The sequence below is a fragment of the Larus michahellis genome, chromosome 5 (assembly GCF_964199755.1).
Source record: "Larus michahellis chromosome 5, bLarMic1.1, whole genome shotgun sequence".
Lineage (NCBI taxonomy): Eukaryota > Metazoa > Chordata > Aves > Charadriiformes > Laridae > Larus > Larus michahellis.
The window spans coordinates 26,782,608-26,801,372 of record NC_133900.1 but is presented as its reverse complement, the minus strand read 5'-3'; the positions used below and the strand labels follow the sequence as shown (position 1 = coordinate 26,801,372).

Genomic DNA, 18,765 nt, shown 5'->3' with positions numbered 1-18,765 from the left:
AAAATATACGAATAAAATCTATAACCATCTCAAAGTTAATCCATTTAAGCTGCAAACATATCTAGAGAGCATGAATTTCACTAGGCAGGAAACAAGAAAACAGCATCGTCTCTTGATGTGCAACAGCCTATTGTTTACTCAAGGCAGACAGAGGGAGCTGTTGCTATTCAAACAAGAGATGCTCTCGGACAGACACACATGATGATATATAATCAAATAGTTTGAAAGATGACTGGCACCAAAGACCTCATTTACTAAGGTCAAAGAGAAAATGCATCTGTAATTCCCCCCATTCACTTGTATAGTTTTCATCATGTCTTGCAAAAAAGCACCAACAGTAATGCAGAAGGGTTGCGTAGCATTAAAAATAAGTTTTTCAAGCCTGCCTCAATTACAGTCCATTATCAAAGCCAAGTAGATTTGAAAACATTTATCCCCAGATGTGCCTTATACCAGTGTAAATGGAGCAGTTGCCATGGTCCAATAGAGGGTTGCAGACTGAAATGACCAAGGGGCACATCCCACGCTGCCTCAGGGCACCCTGGACACAGGTTCTAATTGACTGCTGCAGGCTTGCAACATGACCCTGGCCAAGTCACATAGTCCCAGTCACCCTCTCTGCAATAGCCTCTTGACTCCCAGCACTGCTGGTAGCAGTTCTAGGTAGGACCCAGCTCTAGTTTTCCAGGCTCAGGCTGTTTTCTCAGTGACCCATCTAAATGCTGGCACCTAAATTGTTCAGAAACAACGAGTCGTTCTCAAAGCCTAGGAACAGATGACTATGGGGACCTGTTCCGGATCAGACTGAAGTCCAGCTAACTTCTACCCGGTAATTATTTAGAGCAAGAGTCAATACAAATCTTGACCCCACTACATCCTTCCACTTTGACAGGTAAGAGATGAGCGTTCCCAAGAAAGATTTTATCTGGAGCATTAGCTGCATTAATGGATATTCAACATGTTCATTAACTTGACTAAGCCTTTCTGAAGTTTTACTAATACCCTCCATAGCATTCTCTGGCAGTGAGGTCCGCAGGTTAATTAAGCACTGCAAGTTAAAAATAGTTTTAAACTCTCCACCCAACAACTTTATTGCTGCCTTATTTTCTTCTTGCAAGAAGTTTCTCAACACCCCTTACTCTTCACCCCACATACAGAAACAAAACCACTGCCCAATTATCAGCTATCGCACTAAAAACTAGCCATCACTGCTGTCCTCCCAGAACAGGGATGGAGGAAAAAGCCAACACCTCAGAGATGCAGCCAGCAGGCTCCAACTGAAGTCCCTAAACCCCCAAATTGCTCAGAATATTTGGCCAGCAATAGGCTAGTTGCACAACTCTTTCCTTTGCACTTCACTTTTGCTTTCTAGCAGCTTCATTCAGTACATTAACAGGTTCCCCCATGCAGTGCAGCAATGTCCTTGGCCTCAAAAATGGTGACTAGACAAGCAATAATTAGCTTAAACTGGGTATCTAAAGACCTTTCATTAGCAGGATCTGTAGCAAATAGTCTTCAATCCTCTTAAAGTAGGGATCTCAACTCTGAATGGGAAATTTTAGGTATACAGAAAACATGCCAAAGTATTATCCTGCTATATTGCTTTTGCTCATATTGGCAAGAGTGTTGTGCTGTATGAAGTGAGCTCTAGTTCAATATTCACTGCAAAAAAAAAAGCCTCATAAAAATTAATGGCATTTTAACTAGAGCTGGGTGAAACACCCAATAAAACAAGAAAGCACAGGAAGCCAGCTTGACTTGCTGATCCATTGCCAGCACCTTACCCTTGCTAGTCTTCACTCTGTTACAAGCAGCTAAGCAACAGAGGACAATAAGAGGGCAGAGGTTTACCATGTTTAGAAGACATCTTTTAGAAGATCACCAGAGATTATTTATTCCTTTCTGCCATGTCTCGGTTTTAACAGAGCTATCATCCCAGTAATTAAACAGGGAACTCTAATGCATGTTCCTATGGAATTTAATGACTAGTATCTAGTGAATATCAGAGCACAGGCTTCTCGCTCTGTACTTCATGCTGAAGTCCTTCAGGTGGGATTCCCCAGAGTACTCAGTATACTTCACCTTGTTGCAGCCAGTGGCATAAAACCTCATGACCTGAGTAAGAACAGACCTCAGCAACGCAACATCCTAGCTGCTCTTTCTCCTACCTTGAATTTGTCTCCCTACTGCCACAGACAGTTTAATTGATGCCAGTCAAGTTATGAAACCCCATCTCATGTAAGTACATGGAAGAGACATACATCATTATTCTTCTGAGCAAAACCCAGAGGTATCCACTCCACAGAGGGGATTCAATTTCAGAATCTAGTCCAAAACTGTACTTTCTATCTTGTTTAATACTTTGATTTATATCCTCATTACCAAGGGGGAATAGCTCCTATTAAAACTATTAAAGATAATTTTTGCAATAATATCAAAGGATATGAGTAGGTGTAATGATAGTACTAATGATAAAAATTAATAACCATTCATTATTTTTAATCATATGTACAGTTGAAATGAATAATCAGGAAAATAAACAAGACATTTTATACGAACCTAAAACTAAGAGGATGTGAAAACACCATAAATTACACTCAAAGTTATCAGTTGTCCACTCAACATTTAACATTGCACTTTTGCAGAGAGGGAAGTGTGCTGCAGGTAGGCCAGATAGCAGGATCCAGTGAGCAGCGTAACATCAACTAAATGCCCGTTTACCTCTTCTATACTTGAATCATTTGATGCCCCTGTCACTCTTGCACATCCAGGATAGTGGGGGCACTTGGCATTTTACTTCCAGGTGTAGGAGAGATCACTAGATTGGGATGTTATTAATGCTGAAAAGCACCAATAATAACATTTCTTCCCTTAGTCTCTACAGCTGTTCCTTTACCATCCCATAGGCCATGTCGGTTCACATCATTAGCTCTTTAGCATGGCACTATTTTTCACTCCTAGGAAGAGCCGCACAGCCAATGCCCCTACAGACTTCAGCAACAACACATCTTGGGTTCACGCTCAGTTGTCAGCACAAGTGACCAAAAGAAATACCCACACAAGTCTGCAGGATTCCTTCATTCAGCGCTCTGTCTGATCAGTGCCTACCGAAGCTGAGCTTCACCCAGCAGATCTCAGCAGGGCAGGTTAGGGAAGCTGGGATGACTTCAAGCAAGAACTCTCCTGCCAGACTGACATACGCAGCAGTTGATTCTTCCAACCATGTTCCCTTCCAGTTATGGAACAGCTTCAAAAAGTATTAACTTGCACTACTTGTTCTTTATTTCAAGCATGCAAGACTAACGCCTAGGAAATAAGATACTGTACTTACCATCCCTGTTTCAAATCTCTGAAAAACACAGCTCATGCTAAGCACCACCTACAAAGCATATACTTAAATGATACTTACACCTCTTGGTCTTAAAGCTAGAAGGATTTCTTCTCTTCTTGGAAGGAGGACTGTCATTCAGGTTTCGTTTAAGGACAAAGGGGCAGGTGGGAAATCAAGCAAGAAATAGACCTCTGAACTGATCAAGTTATTTTCAACAATAGAAGTGCAATTTTGTTTTTCATTACAGGTCACCTTAAAGGTTCTGCAAGAGCCTTTGCTAGATATTAAATTCCCCAGTGAAAGTTACAACAGCCATTTGAAAGTTGAAGTGATTTTATCTTCAGAATCAAATGTACACTTTGGTGCTGTCAAAAGCTCTGTGCTTGTGTCATCCAAAACACATGTCCTATTTTAATTCTGAAATAACCGACAGGGCTTTCAGTCTGCAGACACAATGCATCTTTGAAAGTTTCACTATTCCACGGCCTCAGTAAAGGGGGGGAAAACAGGTCACATGGGACTTTTTCAAGAAACCTTCTCAGATAAGGTTCTGGAACAGTGAAGAAACAGTGCCAGCAAAAGGCTACCAGAAGTGAGCATTGGGTGCTCATAAAAGCCCTTCTCCAGATGACGAATAGAAGTCCTCAGGTGACAACCAGTGTATATTCTAGTTGTCACCTCAGTGGTTCGTTGTTCCATGCAAACCTTTCCAAACTTGGCCAAGGCTGCCAAAAGTCACAGCTGCTCCCACGACAAGACTTTGCACACTAGAAATTGCAGAAGTAGTTCCCAAAAGCAGAATTTGCCTCTGGGTCAACAGATAGGACAGCTTAAAGCTAATTTCCATTATCTTGTCAGCCTAATTCACTGAGGTCAGAGGAAGAGTTTCACTAAAGCAAGTTGCCCACATCTCCCTCCACCCCATTGGGAGTTTTACAGGACATGCAGAGCCTCTTGCCAACAGCAGCCAGGCTGCCCCATGTCAGTAAAAGCTTTTCATAAGCAGGAAAGAAAAAATCCAGAGTCAAAGAGGAAAAAAAGCCCCTTATCCACTGCAGTTTTTTGCTTCTGCATTCCACCAGAAAGGTGGTCATCCAGTCCTCACACTTGTCTGTCTGGCACACAGCAAGTTATGCAGGACAGCGGTCAGGAAGAGACAGGTCCTCGGTGGGGGGAAGTGTTCACCATCTGGAGAGAAATCACAGGCAGGAGAGGCAGCAGAAGTCCTACTCCAGCTCAGCAGAAACACAAAAGGACTATTGGTTTGGCAGTCAGAGGATCACAGATGACACAATCCCTTTACTGTGTGTACAGGGGCTTTATATTTTGTGCAGCTAGTGGAGGTAGAAACTTTTCCTTTCATGTTTGCTTATATGCTTCTACTCTGACAACACTGAGCGAGTTCACAAAGATCAGCGCTGCCTTGAGAGTGCATGGAGATGCTGGAGCACCCGAATTCAGAGCACTGTGCTGATGGTTATACAGGACTTGCACAGACAAGGTAAGCAAAGTGTATGCTAATCCAAAAAACCCTCATGTTCATACTACACCGCTCAGTTCGTGAAACTCACTGCTCAACTCAGCTGAGGAAAGAGCCTTCAAGGCCTGTTACAGACTAGGACTAACAGAGGCTCTCAAAGCTAAGGCAGCTCAGGCTGATTTGTCAAAGCCCAAGGCAGCCATGCAAGGCTCCCCATGGCACAGCACACCCAAGCCCTTGCCAAATCCTGTCACTGTCTGGACCCATTTCCTTACCCCACAGGAGAAGCCTAGGGAGGTACCAGGCAAGACTGCTCAGGGCAGTTAAGGCCTGCTGGTGCCTTCAGCCACTGGCTACCCACCACCAGAGAGATGTCTGGTGAGAGGGAACTCAATGGCTTCTCCCTGGGATTCCTCCTGAGGCGAGAAGGAAGACAGAGGTTTAACAGGGTGGGTGTAAGAAACTTGCAAAGCATCTTGCCTCTTCCCACTTCCCTCCTGTGGGCTGGGCCCGGCCCTGCATGACCTTGGTGTCCTCAGGCATGGAATGTCAGGCTGGTTGGGGCCACCTTCTATTCAAGGCAGCCAAGGCAGGACCCTGCCCACTGGCAGGATGTGGCCAACAAGTCCCAGGTCAGAGTACTGCTTCCAGCAGTCCTACCAGGAGAGCTGGATTGCTCACGAGCAATTTCTCCCTGGCCTTGCAAAAGACAGGAGAAAGGTAATGGGCAGCTTCAGGAGCCACACAGCTGCTCCTAGAGGTGCTGATCCTTAAACTGTGGCAGGGCAGATTAACCCCAGGAGACCCAGAAACCAGCACCAGGCAGCTAGTAAGGAAGCTCTACAAGGTGCACAAACAACCTGTACTCACATTTTCTTAAGCTGCTCCTTGTAAGCATCCAGCAGCCAAGCACAGCCTGCAAAGGTCTCCTCCTGATCCTTGACGAAGTTGAGCCAGTACTGTCAGTAGGACCTGGAGAAAGACAGACCTATGTCACAACAGGCATCTTTCTCTATCTGACATCCCTCCCCATTACCAGCACTTGTTCTAAGAGCTGCCCTATAGATGTGTGTGACCCCAACACATGTAGCCCTGTGCAAACACATGTGCAGGATAGCACCACCTTGCTGTGCAAGGATGACTGTTGGCTGCAACAGCGCTGTGCTCAGGGCAACCCCCAAAACAATGCAAAGTAAGTAAGGCATAGAGCAAAGATCACTCTACTGCATACCCAAATGACATCCTGAACCATCCTCAAGAGCTAAGATGCTATTGCCACTAAAGTTAACAGCTGTTGTGGAGGCAGACACATGGCCTGCATTTAACTACAGCACCCCTACTCCCTTCAAGCCATAGAACCCTGCACAGCTGCATCCAGGTACACCACTTGCAGACTCCCACACCACTTGCAATTAAACCTAAAGCTACAAGCCAGCCCCAAACAATCCCACGGTGGGAAACAAGCCAACCCACCCACCCCATACCTCCCAGACAAAGCCTGACTCCCCCCGCAGCCAGGCAGGGCAGAGCAAGAAGCACCAGGAGGTTCAGCCAAAGGTCCAACGCACAAAAAGCAAATACAAACTGATGAAACTGAGACATCCAGGGAAGGACATGAAGCTTGACAAGGACCAGAGCTACACAAAACCACAACCAGAGAGAAAAACAAGGGAGGGTACTCAGATGGAGCTTAAATAGTGGTGGGAGGACCCAGGTGAGGCTGCTCAGGGCAATTAGGGCCTGTAAGGGCCTTCAGGCCCTGCAGGGCTGTTCCCCATTGCTGCCTGAGAGCAGGTGGTCTCTCTGGGAGAAACAGAGTGAAATCAGACAACTAGTTTGGACAAAATCCCTGACTTTTTGGGGTGCTTTCCCCCACGTTTCTTGCATAGTTCTGGGAGAGACAGCCACCTCTTGAGGCATCTTCCCTTCCACAAACAGTCAGGGAGGAGATCTTCCAAAGTCAAGAGAGTTAGTTCAATGCCTAGTGTTAGGGAGGAGGGATGAGAATTGAAGGTCCTGATCTTGATTTGGAGGCTTTTGTTTAAATCCCTGTCCAGGCAGTCTACAAATTAACAAAGCAAGGTGGCAGATATGATGCTCTCTGGCATTGCAAAATTACTATCCCTCTCCCTTAGAAGTACGTTAGAAGTCACTTTTACATCCAGGCTTCTTGCCTTCTCCTCAGTGAGGAGATTCCTGCTGCCCTGAGGGACTGGTGGTGGTGGGGGGTTTGCTCCCTCCCATGCCCACTGTGTGGGCAGTGGGGAGGCAGCAGCTGGGAGCAGAAGCTGGTGGCCACTGAAGCCCCTGGCAGCCCTCCAGATGGCTCCAGGGAAAGGAGGGGTCTCTCCAGCTGGGGATTTATCAGCCACAAGGCCGAGCTGGCGGCATCCAAATTTAGGAGGGCCCCAGCCTTTGCTGCCCCCCCGGGCTCCTCCTTTATCAGTGTCTGGGGCTGGAGGATGGGTTTCCATGAGCGGGATTTGCCTTTTCTCCTGGCACTTGTTCCAGCTAAGAGTTGCAGGAGGCTTTAACTTGTGTCTGTCCTTCAGACACACTGAAAGAAGCAGATAACGGGGTGTGTGTCCTTCATATGTACACACTCCTGTGCACAAATCTGGTTGTAGAAAAAGAGATGCTAAAGCGATACCGGGGAGCTCCTTGGGCTTCTTTTTGTTTTTCTCTTTCTCCTCATTTAATAGTTTTTTTAGTTGTGAGAGTCCTGTGCACCCAACCTTGTGCTCTTAAGTGAAAATGTGGTTCCCAACATATCTGTGTGCTGTCACAGCAGCTCTGACACCTTCAGTGACTGATGCAGTGCTGCTGTCAGTATACGTGCCTCTGAGGGAACTTTCTGGTCTGCCCTGGACATGGAAACAGATCATTATGGTTGTTTTTCTCTCTCAGAAACATCAGTTTCCAGACATGAAGGCATTATGTGGCATCCAAGCTGAGCAGCCCTTGAAATGAGGAAGGCCTGGCTGGGACTGGCGTAACTGGTGTGACCCAGGGCACTGACACCTGGTTTTTTTCAGTAGAGCCAACTCATACGTTTGTTCATCTGAGTCTGACATGGGGAGGTTTGGGGCTTCTTTTCCCTCCACTTCCTGTGTGGTTTTGATTTGTCTGTTTGGTTGTAATTGTTGCTTTATTAGCATTTGTTGGATGTTTATTTGTGTGGGGGTGGGCCGAGCTGAGCCATTCAGGGAGCTGCCAGGGAGCAGCAGATTCTATAGGACACCAGAAACTGCTCCTTGCCCCGTGATCACCATGCTGTGGCAGATCCACGGGTGAGCAGTGCTGACTGTTCAGTTCAAGGCACCTACAACTGTGGATTTGGCTAGAGCATGGTAATTCCTGCTCTTAAAACATGTATCCCCAGTTGGTGTCTGGGGGAGTCCCCATTACATAGCTTCCTCACAGGACTGTGCTCTGCCCACATTTCCACTTCTCCAGGGCAAGGGGCAACGGCACTGCCTGTTGCCAGAAAGGTGTTCCTCACAAAATGGTGGCTAGAGGAGCAGTTGGGTTCATAGAATCATAGACTCATAGAATGGTTTGGGTTGGAAGGGACCTTAAAGATCATCTAGTTCCAACCTCCCCGCCATGGGCAGGGACACCTCCCACTAGATCAGGTTGCTCAAAGCCCCATCCAGCCTGGCCTTGAACGCTTCCAGGGATGGGGCATCCACAACTTCTCTGAGTAGCCTTTTCCAGTGCCTCACCACCCTTACAGTGAAAAATTTCTTCCTGACATCTAATCTAAATCTACCCTCTTGCAGTTTGAAGCTATTACCCCTCATCCTATCACTACATACCCTTGTAAAAAGTCCCCCTCCGGCTTTCTTGTAGGCCCCTTTAGGTACTGGAAGGCTGTTACAAGGTCTCTCGGGCGCCTTCTCTTCTCCAGGCTGAACAGCCCCAACTCTCTCAGCCTGTCTTCATAGGAGAGGTGCTCCAGCCCTCTGATCATCTTCATGGCCCTCCTCTGGACCCACTCCAAGAGGTCCATGCCCATCTTGTGCTGAGGACTCCAGGTGGGGTCTCACCAGAGCGGAGTAGAGGGGGAGAGTGGGGGATGCTGGCAGACTCTGTGTTTTCTCCTGCTGCCAGCAGGTTTGAGGCAACCGCAACAGATGGCAACGCGGGGTTCTTCTATCCTTATAGATGTGTGGAGTGTCATTTCAGGGATCCATTGCGTTTCCCTCACCGGTCAACTTTTGAGCCTCCCCACCCGCCAGCGACCCCGCCCTTCACGCACGGCTGCCTCTCCCCTGCAGAGCCCGGGCCGGCACCGGGGTCATCTCCTTGCCGCTGCTACAGACCCTCGCCCCCCGCTTTCCACCCCCCGCCCCCCCGCCACCACGACCTTGTCCGAGCGGAGCTGAGGCACCGGCTGCCACCCCCGCGGCTGCCGGCCGCCCCCCGGCCCCGCAGCGCCCTGCGGCGGGGGCTGTTGGGCGGGCGGTGCTGGGAGAGGTGCCCTTCGCCTGGCCGGTGTCACCCCTCAGCAGCAGCGGGAGCCGAGGCCCCGTCCGGGGTCGGCGCTTCTGTGAGGCGGCTGCGGGGCCACCGGCCGAGCTCTCGCTCCCCGCCTTTCCCCCCGCGCCGTTCCGCCCCCGCCGTACCCCCCCTCCCCAGGCGGTGGGGGCAGCGGGCATGTTGCCGCCTCCCCACGCTGCCTTTCCAGGGCTCCCCCGGGGAAGTGGCGAAGCCGCCCATGCCGCAGCCTGGCAGGGTTTGGGGTCAGCAACGCGGGGCCGGGCCCGCTCTCAGTGGCTCCGAGCCAGGCCCATTTGGCTGGTTTTAGGGCCAGAAACATGGGATTTAGTTCTGCGTTTTCAAGTACTTGAAAACAAAGAATGAGCCCTGTGTTTTTCAGACTTGAAAACAGGCTCATGGGGCAGTTTGGGGGGCTTGAAAACGGAGCCCAAGTCCCGCATTTATGGGGCTTGGAAAAGGGTTCCTGTGGCTCGTCTCGGGGGTTGGAGCAGAGACAAAGTCCTGTGTGTTTGGGCTCAGAAAGAGAGTCAGCTGTTTCAGTGCAGAGGGCTGGGAGGGCATTGGGTTCCAGGCAGGCAGGAGGTGGGCAGGGTGCATGTTGGTCCCCAAACTTTGGGAGGCCAGCGCGCACCAAACCGAATTCAACATTTGAGAGAGTCTCTGGCGGAAAAGGCACTTTTCACACCATCTTCATGTGTCCAACTCTTTATTTAAGGTGTGAACAACAGCTGGAATAGTCATTAACTCATTAGTCCATATTTAGACAATGTACAACTATGACAGTTCATACTCTTATGACAGTGATTGATTTATGACCTTGTCAAAGCCCACACTGCCATAATGAGCAGAAGCTGTAATTAGCTGAAGGATGGGCAGGGCTGTCCCCAGCCAGGAGCAGGGCGGGCAACGGCATCGTCCTCTGTGCAGGCAGCCCGGCTTCTTCCTCAGGGATTCAGTAAACCCCGGGCAGGTCTCTCCCCGTCTTCTTTCAAGGGCACAAATGATGTGTCCCAGCACACATGTGGCTCCTGCTTGGCAATTTGTGGGGGCAGCACCACTGGCCCGGTCGCCCTCGCTTGCTGCAGATGAACGCAGGACTGAACCGGCTCCTCCATCCCTGGGGAGACAGGCACTTTTCAGTGAGAAAACAGCCATATAGCATCTTCGATTTCATATGTCACACTTATATAATACTTTATGTATTTATTAACTAATTATTAAGTGTTTAATAATCAGAAAATATTTGTAAACTAATAATTCGTTATTATTTAAATGATTGTAAATTGATTATTCAACATGTACTCAATATTAAACCATGATACTTATAATCAAGTGATGGCAGCGACTGATTTACAGCCATGTCAAGAGTCCCCCCGGTGCCGCAGCGAGCAGGAGCCGTGCTCCCACCCCACGAAGGTGTCAGGATCCAGGCAGGACCCAGCAGTGCCTGGCAGTGGCCCAGCACAGGCCTCTCCCCTCAGCATGGGGCAGGGGGTGGCCACAGGGGAGCCGGAGCAGCTGTGGGTTCCTCCCCAGGGAGTCCGGCCCCAGGCACTGCTCAAGCACAGCTGTGGGTCCCTCCGGCTCTCGCTCCTGCCAGCGGCCACAACACAGCCCAGTGATGAGCACCAGCCCCTTTGGCTCAGCCCGCAGTCACCTCCCTGTCGTGGTTTAACCCCCAGCTAGGACCATGTACCAGCTCGCTCACTCCCCCTGGTTGGGATGGGGGAGGGAATCAGAAGAGTAAAAGTGTGAAAGCTCGTGGGTTGAGAAAATGACAGTTTAATGGGTAAAGCAAAAGCTGCTCACACAAGCAAAGCAAAACGAGGAATTAATTCACTGCTTCCCGTTGGCAGGCAGGTGTTCAGCCATCTCCAGGAAAGCAGGGCTCCATCACGCGTAATGGCTACTTGGGAATACAAAATGCCATCACTCCAAACATCTCCCTTCCTTCTTCCCCCAGCTTTATATGCTGAGCATGACATCGTACAGCACGGAATATTCCTTTGGTCAGCTGGGGTCAACTGTCCCGGCTGTGTCTCTCCTAACTTTTTGTGCACTCCCAGCGTGCTCATTGGCAGGGTGGCATGAGGAGCAGAAAAGGCCTTGACTGCTTAGCAACAGCCAAAAAGATCAGTGTGCTGTCAATACCATTCTCATCCCAAATCCAAAACAGAGTGCTATACCAGTCGCCAGTAAGAAAATCAACTCTCTCCCAGCTGAAACCATGACATTCTCCACCCCTTATTCCACACCATTTATGTCATGCTAAGGTCCCATTAATATAACGTAGAAACTTTAGGGAGGTGCAGGCTGTAAGAAGCACCATTCAAAGCACTAATCAAATACAGGATGAAGTGCTACAGCATTTTTACAGGTATAACTAAGAGAGAGAAGATGAATATGCAAGTAGAAGACATGAAAACTCCTGTTTAAATACTAATTAGTAATGATGGCTTGCTGCAGAGGCTAATCACAAAAATGAGAACCAGATAATGGCTCAGGAAGCCTAGTTAAAAAGTAGAAAAAGACTGCAAATCCAAGAAACTAATAGTATCTTTAATTGAAAAAAAAAACCAAAAACGCACACCAAAACCTACTATAAAATTAAAGGAAAAAGAAGCGGCTGTCCAAATCACGAAGCAAATGAAGACACTGACAAAGAGTTCATATTTCAGGAATAAATGGTCTTAAAAAGTGATCCCATAAATCTCCATCAACTGGTAGGAAAATGCTCCAAAACCAAGTACCTTCATGGCCTTGGTGGGGCTCTCTGGTTTGTTAGAGAGGGTAATCCCCTAGACGACAACAGCTTAAAGAAGCAGCTGAACCTTGTGCTGGAGCTATTGATTTCAGTCATTCTTTCAAGCAAGTGTGTGTAAGTATAGAAGAAATCTCAGAGGAGAGAATAATGAATAGTAAAATGTTGATTCTTCCAGAGTAGAAGTAACATTGAAGCAAAACAGTTACCGGGCCAGCAGCTCAGCCCCACACAGCTGCTTGCTCAGGGAGAATCAGAAGGATAAAGGTGAGAAAACTCGTGGGTTGAGATAAAGACAGTTTAATATGTAAAGCAAAAGCTGTGGAAGCAAGCAAAGCAAAATAAGGAATTCATTTTCTACGCCCCATCAGCGGGCAGATGCTTAGCCATCCCCAGGAGAGCAGGGCTCCATGACGTGTAATGGATACTTGGGAAAAGAAATACCAAATGCTGCCTCTCCCCCCCACACCCCTTCTTCTTCCCCCAGCTTTTATTGCTAAGCGTGACATCACATGGATATGGAACATCCCTTTGGTCTGTTGGGGTCAGCTGTGCCAGCCGTGTCCCCTCCCAACTCCTCATGCACCCCCAGCCTGCTCATTGGCAGGGCGGTGTGAGGAGCAGAAAAAGCCTTGACTCGGTGTAAGCACCGCTCAGCAATAGCTAAAATATCCCTGTGTTATTGACAATGTTTTCAGCACAGATCCAAAATATATTTCCATACAAGCTATTGTACGGAAAAAATTAACTCCATCCTGGCCAAAACCAATAAAATAGTAGAGGATAATCATACCTGTCTATAACAGAGGCTTAACTGTTGCATTTCCTGTTTCCTGAAGTTGACACTATGGCACATGATTATAAGTCATGGGTTAAAACCTTTCCTGTAAAGGAAAAAAGATGGTAAAAATTTATGCCTAAATGTAGCAACTGCAACTTTAAAGTATAAACTTTATTGCTTTGTTATAGGCAAGAGATGGAACCAAGAAATAACAATCTGGTGAACAGCTGTTTAAGAATAATAGCTAATAAACTGAATAAAAGAAGAAAAAATCTACTGACTAGGCTGTTAACATCTGACTCCTATGGAGGAAGATGTTCTAGCCTGGATAATTAAAATAATCATTAACACCAGTTTTATGGTATTTTTAAATGTCTTCCATAAGTATTACAGAAGAGAAAGTAGTTCACCCCATAGATATTGATAAGTACTAGCTGCCTAACTTTGCTTTAATTATTTTCCTTTATCACATATGTATATGATGAGGAAAAGATGGAACGCTTAGCTCACGGCCATGGCTGAAGTTAAAGGAAAAAAGAATATAAGGAACTCAAGTGGCACAAATTCGAGGGTGTCTCAGAGTCCGAGGAAGAGAAACTTTGCTTCCCTCCCAGTATTAAATATGATCAGAATGACCTATCATGAATATATTTATGTACAAATTGTGAACTGTGTATATAAGTCTGTGTAGATATAATTATATGTATTTGCAAATGATACTTGAGTTGGAAGAAACAAGTGATTCAATTAAGTCCAAATGTTTCCCACATGCAATCTGGTAAAGTGTAATTTGTTATCATTAAGCTATCTCTGAAACTTCAGAAGTGAGAACTATACTTTCATGTCTTTCAGAAAACTGTTAGAGAAATTAATGGTCCTTGAATAGGTAAAAAAGGAGTAGGTAAAAATATGTTAAGAGTAGTACTTGGCAGATAGAAGAGGTTCCTCAATTAGAGATGTCAAAAACCTAAATCTGTAGTATGTAGGCATGTAACTTTATGGGAAGGTGTTATCAAATGATTAACCAAGAATTCATAAAAATATACAGTTACTATTCCTTTTCTGAATGCTAGCTGCTATTTTCGTATTGAAATCCTTTGAGCTAAGATAGTCAGTTAAACACGTGTGTCATTTTTTTGCAGTAAGACCACAGTTTGAAGTTGCCACCCACACCATACCTGTAGTAAAAGAGTCCCCACCAGTGACTGAGCTTGTGAGAATCTGTGGACACAGGGGGAGCAGCCAGCACTGTGGTCTCGGGGATAAAATGGTTTCTGGCAAGTTACCCTGGGTTATCCACCATGCCAAAATGTTAGTCTGTACAATCTGTCAGTTACAAGACATGGTAACCTCACAATATTGCAACTTGTGCAGGCCTCTCAGCTCCAGGACTCTTGCATTTGGCCTTTTACCCGTTATAAACTGTCACTAACATCTGCCATAGTGTGACGTGTATTTCAATAGTTGTGTTACTGCATCCTGGCTACTGCATGTGTGCAGTGCGAGCTTTCATCCTAGCAGTGGGCAAGAACAGGTCAGTGGGTGGGCTGTAATGCTGGGTGCAGCCAGAGCTGTGTCCAGGGCCAGCATCCTATGCTAGGGTCATTCCCACCGGAGAGCCGTGCAGAGCTTTGACCTGTGCCATGCGCTGCGCCTCTCCCCTTCAAGTCTCATCACCTTGCACTGGCAGATCCTGAAGGCTGCATGCCTGCTAGTAGTGTCCTTAATGTATGAATTGTCCTTTCCTCCCTGTCTGGGCTGGTATTATGAGTTTAGACCCTTATGCCAGGGAGCAAATAGAGCTTAGAAGATGTACTAATAGCTAATAGTCACTTAGGTAGCCAATAAGTACTTCCCAGCAATGCACCTGCACAAAGCTTAACAGCCAATTAGTGCTGCAACTTCTGTGCCGATCAAGCATACTCCCTCCAGTCAGCACTATTAGCCTTGTAGGTGAGAGAAACCGATAGGGAGATTGAGCAGGGCCTGATGGAACTAGGATGCTTTTCAAAAGCCCGAGTACTTGGCTTTCAGCTTACAAAGATCTCTTTAACAGCATGTGTTCGGGTCTGTTTTGTGTGTACATGCCCCTCTTTTGTAAGAAGTCTAAAGTCACAATGATATGCTTGGAGGAACCGGACTATAGCTGGCAGAAGCTACAAAACATTGAATCAAAACCTTTCCCCTAAAGCAGGGCAAGAGCAAATCTTCTGTATTTGATACACTCAGTCCCCAGCAGCCAAGAAATTCAAATACGAAGACTTGATAAATCTGACCAAAAATCCCACAAAAATCAAGCTTCCTCATGCCATGGGCAAACTTCCAGGATGAGCAGGTCGTCCCAACAAACATGAAACGAAGCAGGACTTGCTCCTGGCTGGGTCTGAAGGAGTTTCCTTTTAGAGTGCAGATAAACTGTAAGTAAACTGCAACAAAAACAATGGAAACAAACTAATTCACCCACATAATGCCTATTTTGGTTATAATACAAGCACTAAAAATGAAAATTTCTATAGAGTGCTTTCTCAATACCTCCCCCCAACTTTCTGCATACAAAGGACATTCTTCAAACTCTCAGGGTCAGGAAAACCTCCTAAAGATTTTGCATATAAAAATGGTTCTCAAGTTAGTTTGAGAAGGAAGTGTCAAGAGTATTTGAAAGCAGACTGGTGGTTATGAGAGCAATTGCCAACATTTTCGAATTCCATTTTTCGTTTGGCAGCACAGTGAGTGCTACTGTGCCAGGTTTTTTCTTGGAAAAGCAAAACCATCCACTGGAGCCCAAAGATGAACATCAGCTTCCTAGGAAGGTTAAGCAGATGGAGTGGTGGACATAGGCACAGCCTGTCAGACTGCAGATGAGAAGTTTATGGTGAGCTGCCCCCATACTTAGCTTTGCGGATCTCAGACAACCAATACTTGAGCTCAGGGGAAATTTTATGCGGGAGAAAGAATAACATTTTTAAGTGAAATGCCCAGATATTATTCACCAAATGGACTTCTCAGTTCTCCTGTCACTTGGGCTGTAGTCACTCAGACTCTGCCTTCTTTCAAACATATTTAGGATCAGTATTTCAACTTCAAGAAGCAGCTGAAATAGTCATTCTGTCAGACACATCCATCACCCAGTCTTCAGAGTAGCTCTTTGTGAGCCAAACCAACCTCAGCAAGATTACTTTTCTTATTTTTACTAGCTTAAAATAATACCCCCTAAGGAAACCTCAAGGACCTAGTCAGAGCCTTGTTTCTTAAACGTTCATTGCTATTAGGCTTAGCTCTTCTCCTCCAAATATCCCAGTAGCTATCTTGCCATAACAAAGGCATGCAAAGTTACTGATGCCATTCTTCAAATCATAGAAAACCTGCACACCTCTTCCTGCCTGCTTTGCATTTCACTGAGTAGCTGATCTAATGCAAACCGTTTATGTGTGCAGAAGCAGCAGGTAGCTACTGTCACTAGGTGGTATGTGATTCCCTCCCTTCTCAGAGAGGACTTCCTTGGTGCCTTTAGCACTGCTGAAGGAGGTAAATATCTCTGCAAACCTGTGCCACACCAAAATACTCTAGGAAGTAGCAGTGAGACAAGAGGCTGGCAAAGAGCTGCCAGTTACAGGCCAATAAGTAGCTAACTGCTTTCACTGGGAGCTCCCCAAGTGGACTGGAAAGGCACAGAATAAGTGTCTCGGCAACCAAGAGGAAAGGAGAGACTACTTTGGGTGCCACATCTACTGCAAGCTGACTGGAGCTTTAAGGACAATGCAGGAAAAGCAATACCAGCTCCTCTCCCTGAAGAGGTTCATGAGAAGCAGAAATGGGACCTCTGTCTGCTACTGCAAAGACAGCAAAAATTTATCGTCCACAAGCCTTTACTCGCAGACTTTGGCGTAAAGGATCTCCTCTGAACAGAAAGAAGTGAAGAGGTGACCCTAAACCCAAAGGCTGGAACACACCTACTGGGAAGTCTCCCAGGGTTGGAAAGCCATTCTGCAGTGAGGTAACTGTCACAATGAAAAGACAATCACACCAAATCAACTAGCCAAAGAAGAGTCACCCACGCACAACAGAAGTGAAGACCTGGCTCACAGCAGAGTTAGGTTTGGTGCACACCTCACGTTGCTACAATGCTGTCTCTGAGGTAAATGGAGACCATGTAATTACAGGTGCTGATAAACAATTTCCATGAAGGAACTGTGTAGTCAGACTGGCTGCCAGGCCAAGAAAGCATCTTATCCTTAAACCTGAGGAGGACCAGCCAGCTTCTAGCACCTGGTCCATAGATCTGCCCTGAGCTACCGAGGACTTCTGGTGCTGCTATTTGTAATAACACAGCCCTTCAGAGAAACATCTGTTCAGAGAGTCTAGACAAGGGCAGTAAGGGGATGCTAAAATGATAAAAGAGGAAATTAAAACAAAAGTGGGGGTTATGGTAGGGAGGGGGACACAAACAGCATCTTAGTACAGCTCCTGGTACTGCTGCGAGAAGGTGCCTCAGGACTTGGCCACCCCAGGCCCAGCCTCCTGTCCTTGGCTGCACGCGCAGTGTCAGGCAGTCACCAAACCAGGAGGAAACTGCTGACAACTTGTAACCCCTATAGAAATTAATGCTGCAACTGTAAGTGAAAAGTGTGGAGTTTTAGGATTGATAACGTAATTAATTTTTCCATGTAACAAACTTACATTCAAAATCAGAAGGTACCAGACTGCAGCACGATAGCATCAGAAGGGGCTCACTGATCAAACCTGAGAGCCTTCATAGGGAGGGCGATGCAAAGTGAATTAAAACTGATCAAAACATCCCTGCGCACTAAGTTAGATTAATGTCCCTATACATCATCCTTTGCCAATACTATGTGGCAGTGTCACTTCCCAGTGTTACTTTATTAAAGAAACTGTATGAACAGAGATCTGTAACATTGTCTTTAGTTTTGATTCATAAAGCATCAATTTGCAACACAGCACGTGAACTTCCAGGCTTTAACTTGCATTACATTTAGCATTATTAAAAATCTGATACTGTGCACCAGGAACAAGCAAAACACAGAAGATGAGGTGATGTGAATGCTACAAATCTGCCTTAAATAAAGTATTACTGGTGGTTTCTATCAGTAAAATCCACGACACAGAAAAAGCATTAAGAAAAGTGAATAATATAAACGGTGAACAGACGAGACTTTGAAACACTCCGTAAGTGTGTATCGGTCACAGCAAATACTGGTCAAGGGGGGCAAACCAATGGATCAAGTTTTGCAGGGCTTTCAGTTCTGCACAGGCGAGTCACGGGTGTGAGGTCATTGTAACCAAGAGGAAATGAGTGGCTCCTACTCTTACTTTGTGGGCACTGCATCTCGGAGACCTCAGCATTGCCTCACACATGGCTTTGGGAATAGGGTCAATGTGGTTCAACTTCCTCCCCTGCGTTTCATAAAACTCTGGGTAAGTCCAACTTTACGCTCTCGTATACCTTGTTTCTTGAGTGATGAACTTGGTATTTTAAGGACTGAAAATGAGGCTGTTCCGTGCCCGCGTCTGTGGAGCGAACTGTCTCAGGGACTCGGTAATGGCGGCAGCCTGTACTGTGCGGAAAAGAATCCACTGTAAATATTAGTGCTCAATAACCAAATCACACCTCCGTCAGTAATTGTACGTTATATATTATATTTATACATGTCACCCACTCACCACCAAGTCTGAAAAAAGAAGAGGGAAACCGCACACACACACACCCCCTGACCAAGCACATACTACAGATAACAGAGAAATGCCAAATCATTGAAGTTTTCATTATTTTTTTTTTCTTCCCCCTAAGTAACTATGTGAAAGTAAAAGAAGATCCTGAACTACTGGAAAAGGAATCCCAATGGGATGCATCCATCATGTGCCACATAAGGAAAAGTAAAGATGGGGATGCA

The 18,765-nt window shown here is 46.4% G+C and overlaps 1 long non-coding RNA gene across 1 annotated transcript; it reads right to left on the bottom strand.

The window, feature by feature from the left end:
• Positions 1–10,005: 10,005 nt before the first annotated feature.
• LOC141744043 (uncharacterized) lies at positions 10,006–18,424 on the bottom strand. Its single transcript, XR_012587324.1, has 3 exons — positions 18,318–18,424; positions 12,869–12,959; positions 10,006–10,431 (listed from the first exon to the last, which is right to left on the bottom strand). It is a non-coding gene; the product is annotated as an uncharacterized LOC141744043 (long non-coding RNA).
• Positions 18,425–18,765: the final 341 nt, after the last annotated feature.